Below are 23,541 nucleotides of genomic sequence, written 5' to 3'. Positions count from 1 at the left end.
AAGTCTTTCCAGGCCTCTCTGAAGTCTTCCTGTTCATCATTTCTTATAACACAATAGTACTCCATTACATTCATATACCACAATTTATTCAGCCATTCCCCCATGGATGGGCATCCCCTTGTTTTCCAGTTTTGGGCCACCACAAAGAGAGCTGCTGTAAATATTTTTGTACGAGTGGGACCCTTTCCCATTTCTATGATTTCTTCGGGATAGAGTCCCAGAAGATATATTCCTGGGTCAACGGGTATGCACATTTTTGTAGCCCTTTGGGCATAGTTCTAAATTGCTCTCCAGAATGGTTAGATCAGCTCACAGCTCCACCAACAATGAATTAGTGTTTCAATTCTCCCACATCTTCTCCAGCATTTATCATCTTCCAGTTTTGTCATGTTAGCCAATCTGATAGGTGTGTTGTGGTACCTCAGAGTTGTTTTGATTTACATCTCTCTAATCAATAGTGATTTAGAGCATTTTTTTCTTATGATTACAGACAGCTTTAATTTCTTCCTCTGAAAATTACCTGTTCATATCCTTTGACCATTTATCAAATGGCAAATGACTTGTATTCTTGAAAATTTGACTCAGGTCTCTATATATTTTGGAAATGAGACCTTTATCACAGACACTAGTTGTAAAAATTCTTTCCCAGTTTTCTGCTTCCCTCCTAATCTTGGTTGCATGAGGTTTGGTTGTGCAGAAACTTTTCAATTTAATGTAATAAAAATTATTCATGTTGCACTTCATAATGTTCTCTATCTCTTGTTGGGTCATAAATTTCTCTAGTCTCAATAAATCTGACAAATACACTATTCCTTGCTCCCCTAATTTGCTTACAGTATCAATCTTTATACCTAGATCATGCATCCATTTGTACTTTATTCATGTGTATTGTATTAGGCATTGGTCCATGCCCAGTTTCTACCACTCTATTATTCTGTTTTCCCAGCAGCTTTTGTCAAACAGTGAGTTCTTATCCCAGAAGCTGGGGTCCTTGGGTTTATCAAACAGTAGACTGCTATATTCATTAACTACTATGTCTTAAGTACCTAACATATTCCACCCTTCCACCCCTCTGTTTCTTAGCCAATACCAAGTGGCTTTGACGATTGCTGCTTTATAATAAAATTTGAGATCTGATAGGGCTAGGCCACCTTCCCTAGCATTTCTTTTCATTAGTTCCCTTGATATTCTGGACCCTTTGTTCTTCCAGATGAATTTTGATATTATTTTTCCTAGCTCTACAAAATAATTCTCTGGTAGTTTCATTAGTATGGCACAGAATAAGTACATTAATTTAGATAGAATTGTCATTTTTTTAATATTAGCTCAGCCTACCCACGAGCTACTGATGTTTTTCCACTTACTTAGATCTGACTTTATTTGTGTGAAAAGTGTTTTGTAATTGTGTTCATATAGTCCCTGGGGTTGTTTGGGCAGACTCCAAGATATTTTACAGTGTCTACTGCAACATTAAATGAGACTTCTCTTTCCATATCTTGCTGTTGTACTTTGTTAGCACTATATAGAAATGTAGATGATTTATGTGAGTTTATTTTGTAACCTGCAACTTTGCCAGAGTTGTTTATTATTTCAAGCAAATTTTTACTTGATTCTCTGGGATTCTCTAAGTATATCATCATATCATCTGCAAAGAGTGATAACTTAGTTTCTTCTTTGCCTATTCTAATTCCTTCAATATCCTTTTCTTCTCTTATGGTGAAAGCTAACATTTCTAATACCATATTGAATAACAGTGGTGATACTGAACATCCTTGTTTCACCCCTGATCTTATTGGAAATGCATCTAGCTTGTTCCCATTGCTTATAATGCCTGCTGATGGTTTAGATACTGCTTATTATTTTATGGCAAGTTCCATTAATTCCTATGCTTTCCAGTGTTTTCAATAGGAATGGGTGTTGTATTTTGTCAAAAGCTTTTTCTGCATCTATTGAGATAATCATGTGGTTACTGTTAGTTTTGTTGTTGATGTACTCAATAATGCTAATAGTTTTTCTAATATTGAACCAGCGCTGCATTCCTGACATAAATCCTACCTGATCATAATGTATTATTGTTGTGATAAGTTGCTGTATTCTATTTTCTAATATCTTATTTAAAATTTTTGCTTCTATATTCATTAGAAAAATTGGTCTATAATTTTCTTTCTCTATTTTGGCTCCTCCTGGTTTAGATGTCAGAACCATATTTGTATCATAAAAAGAATTTGGGAGGACTCCTTCTTTCTCAGTTTTCCCAAATAGTTTGCATAGTATTGGCATTAACCGTTCTTTAAAGGTTTGATAGAATTCACTTGTAAATCCAGCTGGTCCTGGAGATTTTTTCCTAGGGAGTTCACTGATGGCTTGTTCAATTTCCCTTTTTTGGATGGAGTTATTTAAGTACTAAACTTCCTCTTCTGTTAATCTAGGCAATTTATATTTTTTAAAATAGTCATCCATCTCATTCAGATTGCCAAATTTATGGGCATAGATTTGGGCAAAGTAATTTCTAATTATTGTTTTAATTTCCTCCTCATTGGAGGTGAGTTTGCCCTTTTCATTTTTGACGTGTAATTTGGTTTTCTTCTTTCTTTTTTTAAAATCAAATTCATCAAAGATTTATCAAATTTTATTGTTTTTTTCATAAAAGCAACTCAGTTTTATTTGTTAGTTCAATAGTTTTCTTGATTTCAGTTTTATTAATCTCTCCTTTGGTTTTCAGTATTTCTAATTTGATATTTATTTGTGTATTTTCAATTTGTTCTTTTTCTAGCTTTTTCAGCTGCATGCCCAATTCATTGATCTCCTCCTTCTCTGTTTTATTCATGCAGGCGTTCAAAAATATAAAACTTGCCCCAAGAAATGCTTTTGCAGTATCCCATAAAATTTGGTAGGTTGTCTCATTATTGTCATTCTCTTGAATGAAATTGTTGATTGTTTCTATTATGTGTTGTTTAACTCACTCATTTTTTAGGAAAAGATTATTTAGTTTCTAATTAATTTTTGGTTTACATTTCCATGGCTTTGATCACATATAATTTTTTTTGCATTATGATCTGAGAAGGATGCATTGACTATCTTTACCTGTCAGCATTCGATTGTGAGGTATTTATGGCCTAGTACATGGTCAGTTTTTGTATATGTGCCATGTACTGCTGAGAAAAAGATATATTCCTTTCTGTCCCCGTTCAATTTTCCCCAAAGATCTATCATATCTACCTTATCCAGAGTTTTATTCACCCCTTTAAGTTCTTTCTTGTTTATTTTGACGTGAGATTTATCAAGTTCAGAGAGGGGGAGGTTGAGGTCCGCTACTACTATAGTTTTGCTGCCTATTTCTTCCTGTAACTCCCTTAACTTCTCCTCTAAGAATTTGGATGCTATACCACTTGAAGCATACATGTTTAGTAATGAAATTGCTTCATTGTCTATGATGCCTTTTAGCAGGATATAGTTTCCTTCCTTATCTCTTTTGATTAGATCTATTTCTCTGTTTGCTTTGTCTGAGATTAGAATTGCTACCCTTGCTTTTTATACATCAGTTGAAGCACAAAATATTCTGCTCCAAACTTTAACTTTACCCTGTGTTTATGCCCCCTTTTCAAAGGTGTTTCTTGTAAAAAAAAACACATTATTGGATTATGGTTTTTAATCCATTCTGCTATCCATCTCCGTTTTATGGGACAGTTCATCCCATTTACCTTCACAATTATGATTACTATCTGTGTCTTTCCCTCCATCCCCTTTCCCCTTGTTTATGTTTTTAGTTCTCCCTTTTCCCTTCCCCTCCTCGACGGAGTTTTAATTTTTGACTGCTGCCTCCCTCTGTCTTCCCCCCCTTCTTTCAGCCCCCCTCTCTTTTAATCCCCTTTTCCCTTACTACTTCTTCCCTCCCTTTTCTCTCTCCCTTCCCCTACTACTGCCTATAGAGCTAGTTGTATTTCTGTACTTACCTGAGTTTGTAGTTCCCTCCTTGAATCCAATCAGATGAGAGTGCCTCTCATACAATGCTCATCTCCCTCCCCTCTTTCAGTCTACTGTAGCATATTTTTGTGCCTCTTACTGTGATGGAATTTATTTTTTTCTGCCTCCTCCTTTTCACATCTCCCATTACAATCCCTTCGCACCCTTAAATCACATTGGTTGTCATCACATCATTTAATTTATACCCACTCCCTCTATCTATGGATATCCCTATTATATATAATAATCAATATACAATTCTCAAGATTAGCAAGTATCCTCTTCCGATATAGGGATGTAAACAATTTCCCCATATTGAGTAATAATTTTTTTCCTGTTTACCTCTTTATGCCTCTCTTGAGACCAGAGTTTGAGGATCGAATTTTCTATTGAGTTCTGGTCTTTTCATCAGGAAGGTCTAGAAATCCCTCATTTCATTGAATGTCCATCTCTTTGCTGGAAATATTGTGCTCAACTTTGCTGGGTAATTAATCCTTAGTTTTAGTCCCAGCTCCTTTGCTTATGGAATTATTCCAATTCCTTCGATCTTTTAATGTAGAAGCTGCAAGGTTCTGTGTGATCCTGACTGTAGCTCTTGGGGAACCTGGGGCCTTGAGGCTACACATGGCCTTCTAAGGTCCTTGAGTAAGGCCTGTTGACTGAGTCCAAGTTTTAAAGAACAAATCCTTTATTTAAGGGGATTTGTTCTGCAAAGTTGGGATTCAGTCAAAGAGCTGCCCTTGAGGACCTAAAGGGCCACATGTAACCTTGAGGCCACAGGTTCCCTACCCCTGGCCCAGTTACTTCAGTCCCAGGGAGGAGTGAGCTCAAACTTAAGGCACCTTTAAGGTTTGTAAAATATTTTGCATGCATTATCTCATTTGGTTATGATATCACCCCTTGGAAGTATTATGATGCCTATTTTGCCCATGAGGAGACCGAGGCACAGAGAATGTAAGAAACTTGCCCAGGGTCATCCAGTCAGATATGGCATTTGAACCCAGAATTCTGCTCACTCCAAGTCCACAGTCATCTACTTTCTCCCATACAACATTGTCTCTTTCTTCTTTTAAAAATAATTTTATTGATGCTTTTGCATCTCACACACACACACACACACACACACACACACACACCCCACACACACCCCCATCATTTAATTTTACTTCTCTCACCAACGAAGCTATCACTTCAAACAAGGAAAAACTGTAAAGGAAAACTGACCGCCACGGTACCTGAGAATGTAGACAGCATTACACATTTATATCTCCTCCCACCTACCTGCCACCAGGCATCATCTCCCCACCCAGACTGCTTAAGTGGGACCACAAAGAGTGGGATCCATCACACTCTTACCAACACTTAATGTGTGTGACCCTCGACCAGGCACATCACCTCTTTGAGCCTCAGGCTTCCCCACTGTACACTGGGATGATGTTATGATCCTTCCCAGAGCAGCTTGGTGTCTCTGCAGTGGATGGAACACAAGGAGGGGTGGGGTGGAAAGAGGTGGAGGGGGAGAAAGTAGGTGGTGGAGAGTGGGGAGGAGGGGCTGGAAGTTAGGAAGACTTGTTGTCTAATTAGATGCTTACTGGCTTAGCTGGCTGACACTGGGCAAGTCATTTCACCCTCTTGGCCTCGGTTCCCTCATCTCTAAAATGAGCTGGAGAAAGAAATACCAAACCATTTCAGTATCCCTGCCAAGAACACCAATAAAATTTCTCATCCAGGGTTGTGGTGAAGGAGTGATGTTGGGTCAACTCTAGAATGATCTGATCGAGCACTTTAAGATTTATGTAGCATTTAATACACGTTCTTATCTGATTCCCTCATTATTATCCCCATTTTAGAGAAGAGGAAACTGAGACTCCAAGAGGTGAAATGCCTGGCCCAGGGTCATGGAGCTGGGATCAGAGGGGGGCCTGAGCCAACTGGGCCATTTCTTGACATTATTACCCTTTCCATCACAGGAGAGGAATAAAGGGCACAGTCCATACTGCAACCCCTCTGAGAGGGTCCATCCTATTCTGCCCCTGCATTTCTGGCTCTGAAAGACAGCATGAGCTGCCACACCCCTATTCTCTTTCACCCATCGTTTGACGGGCTGATGTGGTTAGGGCCTCTGATGCCTTGGTGAAGGGCCCACTCAGGGGCCAGACTTAGCTGGGCCTTGGCCTCGGTTTGTCCTCCAACCCTTTTCCCCTCAGGAGGACAGGTTTGTCCTCCAACGCTTTCCCCCTCAGGAGGACTTGCCGGCGTTTACTCTCTGCTGGTCTAGCCTTTCCACTTTCCTCAGGTGCAGAGTCCTGGACTTAGAGCCCAGAGACCTGGGTTTGAATCTGCCCCTTACTAGCTGAATGACTGGGCAGTCAGTTAACTATTCCGACTGAGCTGTTGCTGCGGGAATGGATGGGGAGCAGGGGAGGGATTTCTGGATCAAGGGGAGGGCTTCCAGGACCTAGGAGGGCTGGGAGTCCAGGAGCAGAGAGGGGCTGGGGAAGAGCAAACTTGACCCTTGACCTTCACTGACTCTAAAAGTGGGGGCGGGGCAGGAATTGAGGAGGGGAGGTCCACACTCTCTCAGCCTTGAGTTCTTTCCCTTTGGGGCAGGTGCCAACAAGGGTAGCACTCTAAGTCTGGAAGGCTGTCTGTATATGCCAGTGGAGGTGGGGCTGGCTCGCTCACTTGACCATTCGTTGCCCTGAATACATTCCCCGACTTGGGGATCTAGGGGTGGGGGAGTGAGACCTGGGGACATCTGCCAGCTTTCCTGGGGCTCAGAGGGTTGCATCGACCCCCAAAACCCAGGACTTTCCTCTGGTGTGTCTATTGGTCATCCAAGGCAGAGCTATCAGAGGGCAATATGGGCCCCTGGGGGACAGAGGCAGGGGCAAATGCTGAGAAATGACAGTTCTGGGTTTACAGCGACCATTTTTAATTTGGGGGGATTATGACCAAATAACTCAATTTACCTTATCATTGAGCCTAAATCTGGAGCTGGAGTTCAACTCAAAGGGCATCCAGTCTGGTTCTTTCACTTTACAGATAGGGATATTGACACCCAGATAGTTTAAAGGACTTACCCAAGGTCACACAGCATTTAAACCCATATCCTCCAATTTTAATCCCATCATGTTATATCTCTCTGGGACTTTGACCTGAACCAAGTGTTTCCCCTGAGAATCTCGGTATGTATTGGTAAGTGTGTATCTGTGATTGATTCCTCCCCAAGAGGTGTAAAGGACTTGTGCGAGTGTGTCCCCATGTAAGGTCCATATGTACACTACATATCTTGCAGCGTTGTCGAAGTGTAGAGACAGGCTTGATGCCTTCGTCAAGGGACAGGCTGATTTCTGCCTTGAGAGGAACAGGACAATGACTGGTACTTGCTCCCTTACCAATTGCTAACGCTAAAATTGTATCCATTTGTCCCCCTCAAATTTTGCTGATCTTGGGGGTCAGAACAAAAGCTGCCTTTGTTCACTCTTTTTTATTTTATTTTGCTTTTTTGGTAAATTTTTTATTCATTTTAAACTTAAATACGAAAAAAGAAAAAAAAAACTTCCAAATACACAACAGAACATGAGAGAAGATTCAATATAAAACAATAATTTTCCATTTCAAGAAAACCTATAAAATAAATACCACACATTGTTTTCAAGGCTGCAGTTTTTCTTTGCTTCCTTGTAGGTTTTCTTTTGAGCACATTTGACTGTATTTTGCCCCCACTATTCCCCTTTTGCCCTCCAAAGAAGGCTGCAATTAAATGCAGACATATACATTGATATGTATATATACATATGTAAACATACACATGTATGTAAGACCGTACTACGCATTTGTACGTGTTATCTGTTTCTTTGAAGGTGGATAGCATCTTCTTTCGTAGGTTCACCTTTCCATGTTTTTCGAAATCAACCAGCCCATTTCCTATACCACAAAAATATTTCAACACCATCACATCCTATCTGAGAGATAGTCTATAAAAATTTTTTTCCCTCAATTTTCTGCATCCCTTCTATTTTTGGCTACATTGGTTTTATTTATAAAAGAACATATTACTTTAAAATAATCAAAACTATCTTTTTTACACTTCAACAATGTTCTCACCTTATAATACAGTTTAAGGTCTGATACTGCTGAATCTCCTTCCCTTACATGGTTTTTTCCCCTGTATTTTTTAATTCCAGACTTTTTATTCTTCCAAATGATCTTTATTATTATTTTTTATAACTGAATAAGAGAGCAGAGAGGAGAGGAAGCTCTGATGACAGAGACTTGCTGAAGCAGACTCCAAACTTTGAAACTGAATAGAGCTGTAGGGTAGAAACCTGCCCACAGGAAAGAGACTTAGTTTAAACCCTTTTTGAGAGCTGTTCAAGTGAGCTGAGCTGTTAACACAGCCTCTCACCCTCTCTTTCTCTGTCTGTCTCTCTCTCTTCTCTGTCTCTGTCCGTCTCTGTCTCTGTGTTTCTGATTCTGTCTCTCCTCCCTCTCTCTGTCTCTGTTTCTGTATGTCTGCATCTCTGTCCCTCTGTCTCTCTGTGTGTCCGACTCCCCCTGTGTCTCTGTTTCTATCTGTGTTTGTCTCCCTCCCTCCTCTCCATCTCTCTGTGTCTGTGTCTCTCTGTGTCTGTCTCCTTCTGTATCTGTCTCCCCTCCCCTCCCCTCCCCTCCTCTCTATCTCTGTCTCTCTCCTCCCCCCCACCCCCCTTAAAACTACTGCTTAGGACCATCCTAAGGTGACCTCCATTTAGGAAGTCTCCAGTAGTGAACGCTAGAGGGCCTACTGAGCCAAGAAGTGATATGAGCCATCCTCCCCATTCACAATCCCCAACTCCCCAAATCAGAAACTTCTCATGCCTTGAACTCAGATATGTGCCCCTCCCTCTAAATAATTGTTGTCTGGGTTTGTGACTGAAGGTTGTGTTCAAAGGTCTCTACCAACTCTAATATTCTCTGGTCTTAGAAATTCTGAGTCTCAATTAGGTTCTGGAAGCTGGATTTGAATAAGCTCTTTAAATGGTAACTAAGATCTCAGATCAAATGAAGAGAGTTGACCTGTTCTCACCCACTCTCATTTACAGATCAGCTTCGTTTTTGAAGAGGACCATGACATCAGAGAAATGGCATGACTTGCACTTGACTTTGTTTTGAGTGAGGGAGAGCTGTGCAAGGGCACCAGCCTCACTTTCTGCTCCTGAGTCATCTGGATCCAGGGACCAGATATTCACCAGGATTACTGGAGATGCAATGGGAGACCTTGGCCTCCTTGGCCTTGGGCAGATTCAGGCACTTACTTAGGGTGAGCTAAGTCCCATACAGTGAATAGGCCTGTTTAAGAAATAGTCAGGGAGTGGTCCCTTTAATGAGCAAAAGAAAAGAAACTAAATCAAGCTGGAAGGTAAGGGAAAGAGTTACAACTGATAATCACTCTTTAGACAGGAAGGGTCCAGGAAATAGCCCTGAAGTGGAGTTTGGGCAGGGACTCAGTCTATTGGCTTCAGAGTGCAGTAGGTTTAAGGTTTAAGGTGAGAAGGGGCAAGGAAAGGAGAGGACAGGACAGGAGAGGGCAGGACAGGAGAGGACAGGACATCAGACACTGGAGAAGATTCCAGGTAGGTGGGTTGGAGGCGGGGCTCCAGGTAGAGTTAGGCTAAGGTCTGAGGACATGTGGAGGAGGCAGACCTTACAGTTCAGCTGTGGGGTCGAGTGGAATTAGGGTGGGCTCCAGGGAGGAGGAAGCACCTGACCAGAGTCTTCCAAGGGCTCCTGCCCCTTCTCAGAAGCCATGTCCCCTGACCCCTGGCTCAGCAACACCTGAGGCAGGGGAAGTTGAGCTCTCTATTTCCCTCCACCCTCCCTTGTCCCTGGCCTCGAGCAGAGAGAGCTGACTAGCCCCCCAAACTCCACTCTCAAGCACGGTGCGCCCCGTTTGGAGCCTCTGTGACAGCTGGGCCTGGCTGTGCCTAGAGAGTAAGAGGGGCCAGTGCCTCCCTGGGCATTTCTCCTAGGTCATGCTGGGGAACTTGCAGCCTTGAGGCCACCTGTGGCCTTCTAGGTCCTTGGGCACGGCCTTTGGACTGAACCCAAGTTTGATGGAAGAAATCCTTTCATCTGACCAGTGAAGTTGGGCTTCATTCTGAGGACCTAGAGGGCCACAGTGCTCTGGAGTCCACAAGTGGGCTCCTAGTTCTTGGGCCTCACACTCTGTCCTGTGGGGCTGCTGCTCTCAGGGGGCATGGCCCCTTTTCTTCCCCCTCTCATGTTCACGAGAAGGTTGTAGCCTCTCCTGGGTCTGGATTCTCAGGAAGGGCCTGGTCAGACCTTGTCCAAATGATCAACAAGCAATCATGAAGTGCCCACTGGGGGTGGGGTCTTGTGCCAAGCACTGGCACTGGGAGATGGACCAAAACCCAAATGCTCCCTGCTCTCATAGGGCTTGATTCTGTCAGAGGAGTCATCCAAATGGGATTCTTCCAGCAGAATTGATAGAAACCAAGCCTGAGGGAGGAAGGGCACCAAGACTCCAGGGCAGAGGAGGAGGGAGGGAGGTTTCTTATCCTCCTAAGCCTAGCACCTCAAGCAGAAGGCAGCCTCTCTCTCCCTCCAGGGACAGCAAAGGAAGCAAAGTCTGGCTGACCCCTGCCAATCCCCTTCTATGCACAGGACAGGCCCTGGCTGCTACCCACTGCTTAGCGCCTCCCTTGCTCCTTTCAACTCTCTTGCCCAGCCTGGCATGAACCAGGAAGGCACAGGCAGAGGGCCCCTGGGGAATGCTGCTCCAGTGTCCTGTCACTCACCCAGGGGGTTAAACCATGACCCTAGCCCTAGAACCATAGGCTGCTGAGGGTCAAGCCATTGGATGCCAGAGCTAAGGGGGCAAGTGGCTGAGGCAGCAGTGGGGCTGGGCCTGGGGACTGGGCACGGAGGCCAGTCTCCATCCAGGCTGCTGCTCCAGTGGGTCCACCTAGCGTCTGAAGTAGTGCTGCCTCTGGCACCTCCAGGGCAGGGGGATCCAAATTGGTCTGACATCACACATCTGGCTTTAATCAGCTGCACGGTGCTCCAGCTCCAGCTGAACTTCAGAAAGCCAGCTGCCCCTCAATTCCCCCTGGCTGGGCTCCAGATCCAATCAGGGTTCTGGCTGAAGGAGTTCTCAGGGGGCCCCTCTGACACCTGAGCAGGCTGCCCCTGCTCCTGTCCCTGGCTTCCCTGAGGGATGGAAAATCCCTTTCCAGTGTCTTCTTGGGGACCAGATATACTGTACTTTGTATGTGTAATTCAGGTGCCAGCCAGTGCGGCCCCTGCCCCCCTTCCATGGCTCCTCCCAGAGGCCAAGCCCCAGTTGTTGGACCCCCCACCCCACCAGTGGTCCTAGTGGCATTAGTTTTTTACTTGCCCCCCTCTGCAGACCTCTCTGCCTTGGGTCTCACTTTTTGCCTAAGGGCCCCAAAGTGCCCTGGATCCTCATGACTCTGGTTCATATCAGACCTTTCATGGCTCCATGACAGACTGGTGCTTTCTGGCATCCACATTCCTTAGGAATATCTGGGGAGGGGGGCTGATGGGGTTTGGGAAAGGAAAAATGGAGGGGAGGGAGACATGGTCATAGTTCACAAAGCTGCGCCAGAAAGAAGTGCCACTGCCCCTGTGCCCAAGCAGAGGCCACTCTGGGGAACAGGGTCAGAGGGGAGTCAGGCTCCTGTGCAGTGCAGAGGGGCCCCAGGGCCCTGTCCACTCCGTTCTGAGGCAGGAGGTAAAACAAGCCTAGCCAAGGCAGGGAGCCTCTCTTAAGCACCTACAATGTCCAAACCTCTGTGCTAAGCCCTGGGGCTACAACGCCAGAAAACAAGCCCCAAGGCCCTCTTTGTGGCCAATGGACTGGCCTTTCCTCAGCCTCCATCTTTCCCTCCATCCCTTGGCACCACTGAGCATCCCCTTCCTCGTGGGTCTTCCTGACACTGCTAAGTCTGCTCCAGCCCCCTCCCCAGCCTGCCTCCCCTGCCCTCCTGTCCTGCTAAGTCTGCTCCAGCCCCCTCCCCAGCCTGCCTTCCCTGCCCTCCTGTCCTGTTAAGTCTGCTCCAGCCCCCTCCCCAGCCTGCCTTCCCTGCCCTCCTGTCCTGCTAAGTCTGCTCCAGCCCCCCTCTCACCCCGATCCTGCCCTGTCTCCTTTGCTGGATCTCTCTCCAGGTCAGTGCCGCCCAAGGTCAGGTGCTCTGTCCTGGGCCCTCTTCTCTTCCCCCTTTTCTGCTGCACGTGGGGCCCTCCCGGAGGGAATGACCCCCTCTGTGCTGCTGACTCTCACACCTGTCCATCCTGCCCCAGCCTCTCTGCTGACCGCCCGTCTCCCATCTCTGACTGCCTTTCAGACGTCTCCAACTGCACGTCCAGCAGACACTGAAAATGGTCTCTTTCCCTTCAACCCTTCCCCCACCGACTTCTTTATGACCGCTGAGGGCCCCCCTGCCTGTCAGCCCCTGGTCCCGCCCTCTCCTCACTCCCTCGTGGCCCCTGGGAAGACCACTCCCTGAGTGTGAGGCTGGCTGTCCCCCCAGTCCCACGTGTGTTCTCGTCCACTGGGCGACTCTGCCCCCGTGGTGCCAGGACGTCCTTGTGGCGTGCCAGCTGAGGCGGGTCCTGTCGGAAGCCACGGAAATGTAGCCCGGGGTGCAGAAATGTACCGCAGAGCCTTAAGCCTCCCTTAGCTCGGTAAGAAGCCCGAGGTCGACCCTCCACGGCCCCCACGCCTCGGCACCACGTCCACGCTCCTCCTCCCTCAGCCCACTTGTGAGCTCTCGAAGCGCGGTCTGACCTCTACCCTGACTGGCACTGCAGGGGCTGGGCTGGCTCCAGGGCCAAGCTTGGTCAGCGCCATGGAAGGCGCAGCCTGGTCTTCTTTGCAGTTCAGCAGGTGGGGGCAGTCGTTAGGAGCCCCTGGCCCCTTCCCTTCCCTATCTGCTTTTTGTTCTGGGGGGTTTTTTTGCGGTGTGGGGGCGGGGGAAGGGAGGGCTCTCGTGGCTCTAGGGTGCGAATCCTCTGTCGTCCTGCAGGGGGCGATGGAGGGGAAGGGATGCGGAGGACCTCCTCGCCTTCCCCTGAGTGCTGAGGCTGGAAGCCGCCCTCGCGGAGGAGCCCCTGGTGGTGAGGCGACCAGACCAGCACGTGCTTCCCCTCCCCCTGCACTTTCCTGTCCCGCCCCAGCACGAGGCCGGAAGTCCGCAGAAGCGCATCCGCCCAACAGCGCGACGCTCGGCTCGTCGTGCTCACAGCAGGCACTGCCGTCATCTGGGAGGCCCCTGGGCGGGTGAGGGGGCGGGAGGGGGTCGTGGGGCCCCGCGCTTGTGGGGGTTTGGGGCGGCGGGGGAGGCCCGGGCCTTGTCCCCTGATTCCTTCTTCCAGCAGGAAGCCTCTGGCCCTCCCTCCGTCTGTCACTCTGGCCCTCCCTCCCTCCCTCCTTCCGTCCCTCCATCTGTCCCTCCATCCCTCCCTCCTTCCACCCTTCCATCCCTCCCTCCATCCCTCCCTCCATCCGTCCCTCCATCCCTCCCTCCATCCCTCCCTCCATCCGTCCCTCCATCCCTCCCTCCTTCCGTCCCTCCATCCGTCCCTCCATCCCTCCCTCCTTCCGTCCCACCCTGTCTTCATCTGTCCTTCTCTCCCTGTGTTCCTCCCTCCATGCAGCACTCCGTCTGTCAGTCCCTCTGTCCGTCCTCCCGCTGCCCCGGCTACCAGTGTGTCTGTCTTAGCCTCGGCTAGTGGTGAGCGCCCCCGTGTCCTGCCCCCTTCTCCCCAGGCCTGACCCCAGAGAGGCTCCTACCTCTCCCCCTCCTCCCAGACATTGCCTTTGGTGATGACCTTTATGATTATCCACAGCCCTGAACGCCCAGGAGGGAGCTCCTGTCCTCTCTTCTTTGAGGCCAACCTTGACCCTTCTCCCCAGACCTGACCCCAGAGAGAGCCCCCTCCTCCTCTTCTTCCTCTTCCTCCTCTCAGAGACTGACCTTGACCAAACTACCCAGGCTGGACCCCTAAGAGGCTTTCTTCTCACATTCTGCCCTTGACTTTGTCTACTATCCACAGACCTGAGCTCCCAAGAGCTCCCAGAGGCATCACCTCCCACAGTGACATCATCATTGTCAAGGGCTTAGCCCAGAGGTTGGCACATGGTAGATCCCCAATAAATGATTAGATCTTTCCCCAAGCTGTTGGAGTGGGGTTGGGGGTAAGTGTGGGGGTCAGGTGATTTGTTCTCAGAGACTGACCCTACTCATTCTCCCCAGATCTGAGCTCCTAAGAGGTATCTCCTCCCAGAAACTGAGGCTGGCCATTCCCTCCAGGCCCGAGCTCCTGAGAGCCAGCTTCTCCTACCATGACATAATATTTGTAAAGATAATATTTACCCAGTACCTAGCACATAGTAGGCCTGTAATCACTTATTATTTTCTTCCCTCCAGACTTGTGCAGGGGGTCTGATCTTAGAGACTGACCTTGCTCATTCTCCCTGGCACTGAGTTCCCAGAAGAAGTCAGACAGACTCTGGGCATCTGTCCTCAGGCATCCAGAAGCCGGTACACAGAGACTAAGTCTGAAGCCCTCCAACCCCACCTTCTCCTCTGCCTAATCCATACTTGATCTGACAACTGTAAGTATCTGTCTTTCTTTGCTTCCTATTGTCTGCTGGACCGGTATCTCAAAAACTTTTCCTCCCAGACTTACCTTGACCTGAACTATTTAGAGGCAGCTCCTCTAAGAAATGGACCTTGCCCTTGCCTTTGCTGTTCTCTGCAGATCTGAGCCCCCAAAAGGTTCTTCTCCCAGAGACTGAAGTTGGCCTTCCCCTCCAGACTCCAACTCCAAAGAGGCATCTCCACCCAGAATGAGATAATACTTGAGATGGTATTAGTGCAGTGACTGGCACATAATAGGCTTGTACTAAATGATTATTCCCTTCCCTCAAGGTGTTCAGGGGGTCTGATGTCAGAAGCTGACCTTGCTCTTTCTCTCAGGGACTCAGTTCCCAAGGGATTCTCCAGTCAGACTGACCTTGGCCATCCACCCTGAGAGGTGTGCACCCAGAGCCTCTCCAAATCTGAGGTCCTCCAGCCTCATCTTCTCCTCTGTCTCATAGAGACACCAACATTTGATCAGCCACCTGTGAGTATCTTTCTTTCTTTACTTTCTATTTTCTCCTAGACCAGTGTCTCAAAAGCTTTTCCTTTCAGACTGAACTTGACTTGAGCTCCATAGAGGCAGCTCCTCTACAAAAGTTTTGCCCTTGCCTGTTCTCCAGAGCTGAGCTCCCATGAGATATCAGCTCCCAGAGACTGAGGTGGGTCATCTCCTCCAGACTCCAACTCCTGAAAAGTTTTTTCTCCCAGAATGAGATAATATTGTGAAGGGTGTAGTCCAGTGCCTGGCACATAGTAGGTCTATATTAAATGATTATACCCTTCCGCCAGGGTGTCCAAGGGGTCTGATATCAGAGGCTGACCTTGCTCTTTGTCTCAGGGACTCAGTTCCCAAAGGATTCTCCGGTCAGACTGACCTTGGCCATCCTCCCTCAGAGGTGTGCACCCTGAGCCTCTCCAAGTCTGAGGTCCTCCAGCCTCACCTCCTCTATCTCATAGAGACACCAACATTTGATCAGCCACCTGTGAGTATCTTTCTTTCTTTGCTTCCTATTTTCTCCTAGACCAGTGTCTCAAAAGCTTTTCCTCTCAGACAGAACTTGACCTGAGCTCCTTAGAAGCAGCTCTTCCAAGAAATTGACCTTGGCCTTGCACATTCTCCCCAGATCTGAGCCCCCATGAGGTACCAGCTCCCAGAGACTGAGGTGGGTCATTCCTTCCAGACTCCCACTCCTGAGAGACATCTCCACCCAGAATGAGATAATAGTTGTGAAAGGTTTATTCAGTGACTGGCCTATAGTAGGCCTATATTAAATGATTATTCCCTTCCCCCAAGCTGTCCAGGGGGTCTGATTTTCAGATACTGAATTTCATATTCTGCTTAGCACTGAGATTCCAAAGGAATCTCCAGTCAGACTGACCTTGGCCATCCTCCCTCATAGGTGTGCACCCAGAGTCTCTCCACATCTGAGGTCCTCCAGCCTCACCTTCTCCACTGCCTTATCTCAAAGAGACACCAACATTTGGTCAGCCGCCTGTGAGCATCTTTCTTTCTTTACTTCCTATTCTCTCCTAGACCAGTGTCTCTAAAGCTTTTCTTCCCAGACTGACCTTGACCACTCTCACCAGGCTTGAGCCCTGAGCAAGTCTTGAGCAGCTCCTCCAAGACATTGACCTTGCCCTTGCACATTCTCTCCAGATTTGAGACCTGAAGAGGTATCTCCGAGAGACTGAGGTGGGTCATCCTTTCCAGACTCCCACTCCTGAGAAGCATCTCTACCCAGAATGAGATAATATTAATGAAGACCATAGTTCTGTCACTTGGCACATAGTTGGCCCATAATAAATGATTACACCCTTCCCCCAAACTGACCCAGGGGTCCGATTTCAGATATTGACCTTGCTTTTTCTCCCTAGGACTCAGCTCCCAAAGGAGTCAGACTGCCCTTGTGCATCCACTCTCAGAGGTGTGTTCCCAGAGCCTCTCCAAGTCTTAGGTCCTCCAGCCTCACCTTCTCCACTGACAATCTCATAGAGACACCAACATTTGATCAGCCACCTGTGAGTATCTTTCTTTCTTTACTTCCTATTCCCTGCTAGACCAGTATCTCAAACGTTTTTCCTCTCAGATTGAACTTGACTTGAGCTCCATAGAGGCAGCTCCTCTACAAAAGTTTTGCCCCTGCCCATTCTCCAGAGATCTGAGCCCCCATGAGGTATCAGCTCCCAGAGACTGAGGTGGGTCATCCAGACTCCAACTCCTGAGAGGCATCTGCTCCCAGAATGAGATAATATTGTGAAGGGTTTATTCCAGTGTCTGGCACATAGTAGGCCTATGTTAAATGATCATTCCCTTCCCCCAAACTGCCCAGGAGATCTCATTTCAGATACTGACTTTTTTTATTCTCCCTAAGGCCAAGTTCCCAAAGGAATGTCCAGTCAGACTGACCTTGGCCATCCTCCCCAGAGGTGGCACCCAGAGCCTCTCCAAATCTGAGGCCCCCCAGCCCCACATTCTCCCCTAACTCCTTAATATTTACATATTTATAGTATTACTTGTGACTATCTGTCCTGACTCTGTTATTCTCCCTTGAATCATCTTTCTCCAAGATTAAACTGGACCATTCTCCCTGGACCTGAGCTCTCCAGAATTTTCTCCTCCCAGAGACTGATCTTAACCTTCTCCCCAATTCCATATTCCCCTAGAAGCGTCTCCTTTTTCACCTACCCTGAACATTTGCTCAAGCACTGTGTTCCAGAGAATAATCTCCTCCTAGACTGAGCTTGCCCATTGGCTCTTCGACTCCCTAGATCACTATCGGAGTCTGTTCTCCTTTAGCCTTTCCATCTATCCAGACCCAGAAAGGCATCTCCAGTCAGGGTTTGACCATGACCACTCCCATGTGTGCAGCCACTGCTTTTCCTAACCTGATCTTACTCTTTCTCCTTAGGACTGTATTCCTGGGAGAATTTTCTCCTCAGATTGACTTTGATCATAAGTCCTTGTGGAACCAAGCCCCAAGTCTGAGGTCATCTGTCTTTACCTCCTCCCCTGACTGTTTTGAGACACCCACTTTCAAGCTGCATCCTGTACGTGTCTTTCTTTCCTTGCCTCCCATTCTCTGCTATATCAATATCCCAAATACTTTTTCTCCCAAACTAACTTGACCTTTCTTCGCAGGACTGAGCTGGCAAGAGGCATCTGCTCCACAGATCCACATCCATAGGAAGAGCCTTGGCTACATAAGACTGCCTACAAGACTCTCAGAAGGCCGCTAGTGTCTGACCTCTCCCAATACCTGGGGCCAGTTTAGGGCCTGAGCTAAATTTGTCAGAGGCTGCCTGTTAATCTGGCCCAGAGTGAGATACAAAGTAGAGCTGAATTGCTATCTTGTGGTCAAGATGAGCTGGAGTGTAGCACTGCCTACTTCTCCAGCATCCTCTGGCAGCAAACATGGAGACCGCTTCATTCCCTCCAGGGCTGGAGCCAACTGGGGCCTGCACTTCTATAGCAGTGATGACTCTGAGAAATTTCCCAAGCTGAAGCCCCCAACCAAAGGTCCTGGCACACACAACCAAAAAAGTGGCCTTATCTACTCTGCCCTGTTGCAGAATGAGCTTCTGGGAGCAGGGATCCAGAAAGTCCAGGATCCAAAAGTAGAGCAGCAAACACGGCAGCTTTCTGTGCCAACCAAAAAGAATCTTTTTACCTTCTCCCCTAAGTGTTGGAGCCATGACACCAGCTGTGAAGTCTCACCTTTTGCTTTGTCACCCATCAGTGAGAGAAGTCAGAGCTTACTAACATCTGCACAGGACCTGACCAGGAACATCTCCAGAAGCCCGTTTAAGATCCTCTACATTTCTGATCTCCGTGATGACTTCTACCTGAACCTACTGGACTGGTCTCATCTCAATACCATTGCGGTTGGCCTGGGCACCCGTGCTTTCCTGTGGAGTGCTACCACCTGCCAGGTGACCAAACTCTGTGATCTCTCTTGGGAAGGTGATTTTGTGACCTCTGTGAACTGGTCTGAACATGGGAACTTGTTAGCAGTTGGCACACAGAGAGGCTTGGTGCAGATCTGGGATGTACATGCTGGAAGGAAATTGTCTGTACTGGATGGCCACGTAGCCAGGGTCAGTTCATTGGCCTGGAATGGAGACCAGATTTCTTCTGGGAGCAGAGACAGAAGGATCCTCCAGAGAGATATCCGAGCATGCCCTGTGCATTCTCAGCGTTCACTGAAGGGTCACAAGCTAGAGGTGTGTGGGCTGAAGTGGTCCCCCGATCACCGCCTGCTGGCTTCTGGGGGAAATGACAACAAGGTTTTAGTCTGGAACAATTATAGTTTAAAGCCACTCCAGCAGTATGCCTATCATAAGGCAGCTGTGAAAGCCATGGCATGGTCTCCCCACCAGCACAGCCTGTTAGCGTCAGGTGGCGGTTCAGTTGACTGCCGCATCCGATTCTGGAATACGTTGACAGGGCAGCCCCTGCAGCAAATTGATACCGGTTCTCAAGTGTGCAGCCTGGCCTGGTCCAGACATGACAACGAGTTGGTCAGCACTCATGGCTACTCAGAAAACCAGATTGTTGTCTGGAAGTACCCCTCCCTGACCCAAGTAGCCAAACTTACAGGACACTCCTCCCGAGTTTTGTATATGGCAGTGTCTCCTGATGGACAGGTCATAGTTACAGGGGCTGCAGATGAGACCCTGAGGTTTTGGAATATTTTTCACAAAAACCGTTCACTAAAGAAATCTGTATCTGTCCTCAATCTCTTCACTAGAATACGGTAACTTCGTAGACCAGGGGTTGGAAACCTGAAGCCTCAAGGCCACATGTGGTAGTCTAGGTCCTCAGGTATGGCCCTTTGACTGAATCCAAGTTTTACAGAACAAATCCTTTCATTCAGGGGATTTGTTCTGTAAATTTGGATTCAGTCAGAGGGCCGCACTTGAGGACTTAGAGGGCCTCATATGGTCTCAAGTCCACAGGTTCCTCACCCCTGAACTAGACAGCTGAGAAACTAATTACAGTGTGAGCTTGTCTCCCTTTTTTGTCTTCACTTTGATGCAGGAAGGAATTCTGTTTCTCGTCCACCTCTCACTTGTGTAGTTCTTGGCCAGTCTTGGAGATCTGTTCTAAGCAGGGCCCATAGGGAAGTTTATCTTAATACTCTGGGGCATCCAGCAGGCTTTGTACGGGGGGAAAAAGTATGTGTATAAATACATATTGTGAGGTTTTTTTTTCAGATGTTAGAACCAATTCTTGCCTTTCCTTAGTCCTCGTCCATATTTAGTTCAAGGAAATGGACAGATTCAAGGAAATGATCTTAGTAAAGGTATCTTGGGGTGTGTGTGTGACTATGCGTTTGAGGATAGGAGATGTTTGTATCCAGTTTTGCAAAGCAATTACATGTTCATAATTTACTGAATTTAACTTTTAAAGGATAACAAGTAGTGAAACTTTCTGTCTTGCATGTATATTTGTGATACTGTGTTATATACACAGTTTTGAAGTGGCTTGGGAAAGACTACTGCATTTCTTCCCCTGGAGTTTATTCAGGCCTATCCTGAGAAGGGGAAGCTTATTTCACATGTTAAATCACAAGGCAGAGAGTCTAACTGGAAGAAAGTAAAAAGTTTCTCATGTAAAGGGATGGAACATATTAAAAAGTTGTAATTCTTTAAAAGCGAATGTGTGTGATTATCTTCAAAGAAAAAGTGTTAGGGACTCTGATCTGTGTGAGAGCAAGCCCACTTTTTGAGGACGTTGGATGAAGCACGTTCCCAAGAGGGAGGTGATGGACACAAGGAGCAGACACACGTTTTTGGACATAGCCACTGAGTAGATTCGTTCTTGCCTTCATGCTGGTTTTGTCTTTCTCTGTTTTCACAAGAGGAGGTGGATCAGCCCTGGGCTGAAAGAGTGAGTAGAGGTTAGCAGTAGTAATGTCAAAAATATAAGTGGGCCATTGAAATATCTTGAAATACATACAGAAGAGATCAAAAGGCAGATCAGAAGGAAGCAGAGATGAGCAAGGTGGCTTTGAAAGTAACATGTAGAAATTATTCTATACTTTATGAACAGCAAGCAATATGAAGTGGAGATCCACGGTTTACCTATAAAATCCCTTTTGTGTTCTCTGTGTGTGCAAATGCTATTTTTGTATTATTTAAGTTCAGAGTTTTTTCATAACTTAAAGTGCTGTCCTTTTATAAATTGTTTTCTTGGTCCTCCTCCCTTCAGTCTGTGTCTGTTCCTACTACCCAAGATTCTTTGAAACAATCTCTCTTGTTGTTTCTTACAGTGCAATAACATTCCATTACATTCATATGCCACAATTTGTTCCATCATTCCTCACTTGTCTTAAGAGGAAATCTAAGGTACCCACTTAGATTCCAGTTCTATTCTTTTCCCTTTTTTCACCTTTTACTAGGCCCTTCTGGATCAAAAAATTCTTTTAGTTTGTGGCTACTCCTTCCTCAGTATTATCCTTCATGTTAGACCCCTCTTCCTACCCACACCTTGTTTCCCTGTTGAGTTCATTATATTTCCATACCAAACTTGTGTGTGTCCGTGTTCTTGTGTCTTTTGTCTATTTCAGATCAAAATAATATTCATCTGATGCCCATTCGCCCATTCCTTTCTCTGTGTCTTTATATTCTCACATATTTTAATTATGAGAAATAGCAATTTTCATCTTTTCTTCGTCATGATTTCTTCCTCTGTTTTCTCTTTAAAACACTCAGAAGAAAATCAATCCACACCCCAGAGGTTCTCTGTTTTTTTCTTTCCTTATTTCACTTCCTCTGTACCTTTTGGAGTTATTAATTTTCCAAAGGGACCCTTATATCTTTCCTTCTGTTGGAATATTGCCCCTAGATCATCATTCGGCTCCTTCAATTGCTTCAATAAATTTACTTTTCGAAGTTTCTCTGGGACTCTTGTGTTTACATTTCAGAGTTTCCACTAAGCTCTAGTCTTTTCATCAGGAATGCATGACAATCCTGTATTTTGTTAAAGGTCCTGGATGATTATACTCAACCTTTGAGTGTAGTTTATTCTTGGTCATAAACTTGTATATTTTTCCTTTGGAAACGTTATATTCCAAATTTCCTGTCATTTTTGGAAGAAGTTTACATTTCTTGTGTGATCCTCACTGTAGTACCTGGGTATGTACTTCAGTTGTATTTTTCTTGGTACTTAGAGTATTTTTTGTTAGCATGGGAGCTCTGGATTTTGGCTTTGAAGTCCCTAGGACTTTTTCGGGATTTCTTTCAGGAAGTGAAGTATGGATTCTTGGAATATTTATTTTGCTTCCTGGTTCCACAGATCCAAATGGTTTTCATTTATGATTTGTTAAAATACAGTGTGTTAGCTTTTTTAAAATTGTACTTTTCAAGAGTTCAGTGGTTCTTAAACCATCTATCCTTGGCTTTTTTTCCAGGTCATTTAAAAATATCATTTATCTTACATTTTCTTCCATTTTTTCAATCATTTTACTTGATCCTAATATTCATTGCTGCCTCATGGAGCGATTCCTTTCTTTGTGGTCTACTTTTGTTTTCAGGGAGTCCACTTTTCAATGTTGTAAGCTACAACCCAGAACCAGTGAGGGATTTTTAGTATGTCATGATGGAAGTAGGTGATAGGTAAATCAGGTGGGCCAATCACATGGTGAGGGTGAGGAATGACAGGGAGACAGACCCAGAGCTTCTCTGGTACCCTTGTCCTGTCAGGAAAAAGTTAGAAAGACCTCTAGCATCATGGGCTGTCCCCCCTGCCCCTCAATGATGAGCTTAGGGGAGGTTGCAGACAGCAGGTCACCCAAGATGGGCAGGCACATCTTTGGAGGAAGGCAACTTGATGATTAGGGACATGCCAGGTGCATTGCAGTAGCTAAGGTGGAGATTGAGGATGGAGGGAGATGATTCAGACCTCTGTCCCCAATGACTGAATGTGGTCGCCAAGGATGATGAAATGCATGTGACACCATCAAAGACCATTTAGTTCTCCTGGTTCTGTCACTCACAAGCTCAGTGACTTTGAACAGGTCATTCCTCCTCTCTGGGTCTCAGTCTCTTCATTGGTAAACTAAGGGAGTCAGATTAGATGAGGGCCAACAGCCCCTCCATTCCAACTCACTATTCTGGGTTACAAGGCCACTCTGTTATTTTCTCCTTTAGTCCTTGATGACCTATGTTCTAAGAATCTCTGAGACCCTCCATGTTCTAAAGCCCCTTCTTTTTCCAATGTATGTAGTGTGCACAGTACATACACTGCACTTTTGCCTCTCACATTCAATGACCCAGTTCTTGAAGGTCCTCAGTTTCCCAATGCTCTCTGTTCTAAGGTTTCCCCTAGCTCTCTATTCTGGCTTCTAAGGTCTTTTCCTCCTCTAACATGTAGGTCCTAAGGTCATTTCCAGCTCAGGCATGGAATCACTAGTAGGATGGCTCAGTGCCACGTGCCAGACTTAGGGCCACATAATACTGGCAAGTCAAAGCCCCCAGATGGCAGCAGCTTGTCTGGCAGCCTGCTGGAGAGTGGATCAGGGCCTCAGAATTAAGTGATGGACTTTAGTCCTCTGGTGGCAGTTTTGCCAGAAAAAAGAGACAGTCTCAAGAGAACAGAGCTCTAAGCAGGGGTCCTGGATAGATAAAACCTATCTGAATGAAGAAGCTATGACAACTGAACCCATAGGTCCAGGTCTCTGACCTCTAGCCCAGGCCCATGTCCTGCTTTGATTGGACTGAGCTCTTTCCCCTTCAAGGTCTTCTTAAGCTGACAATAGGAGGGAAGGGTGGTTGGCAAAGCAAGGAAAATGAAGATATAACTCATTCAACAGATTAGGGGGATGGCAGAGTGACTGGGGCTCCTGACTTGAGAACTAGGTGACCTAGATGGGTCTTAGGTTCATCTTCATCGCATCTCAGCCTC

The 23,541-nt window shown here is 46.5% G+C and overlaps 1 pseudogene; it reads left to right on the top strand.

Annotated features, from left to right (window-relative positions):
• The first annotated feature begins 16,223 nt into the window (after positions 1 to 16,223).
• LOC140515566 (fizzy-related protein homolog pseudogene) lies at positions 16,224 to 20,290 on the top strand (annotated as a pseudogene).
• Positions 20,291 to 23,541: the final 3,251 nt, after the last annotated feature.

Source organism: Notamacropus eugenii, chromosome X, assembly GCF_028372415.1.
Source record: "Notamacropus eugenii isolate mMacEug1 chromosome X, mMacEug1.pri_v2, whole genome shotgun sequence".
In the NCBI taxonomy this organism is placed as follows: domain Eukaryota; kingdom Metazoa; phylum Chordata; class Mammalia; order Diprotodontia; family Macropodidae; genus Notamacropus; species Notamacropus eugenii.
The sequence above is the reverse complement of the archived record's forward strand: the minus strand, read 5'-3'. Positions and strand labels throughout refer to the sequence as shown.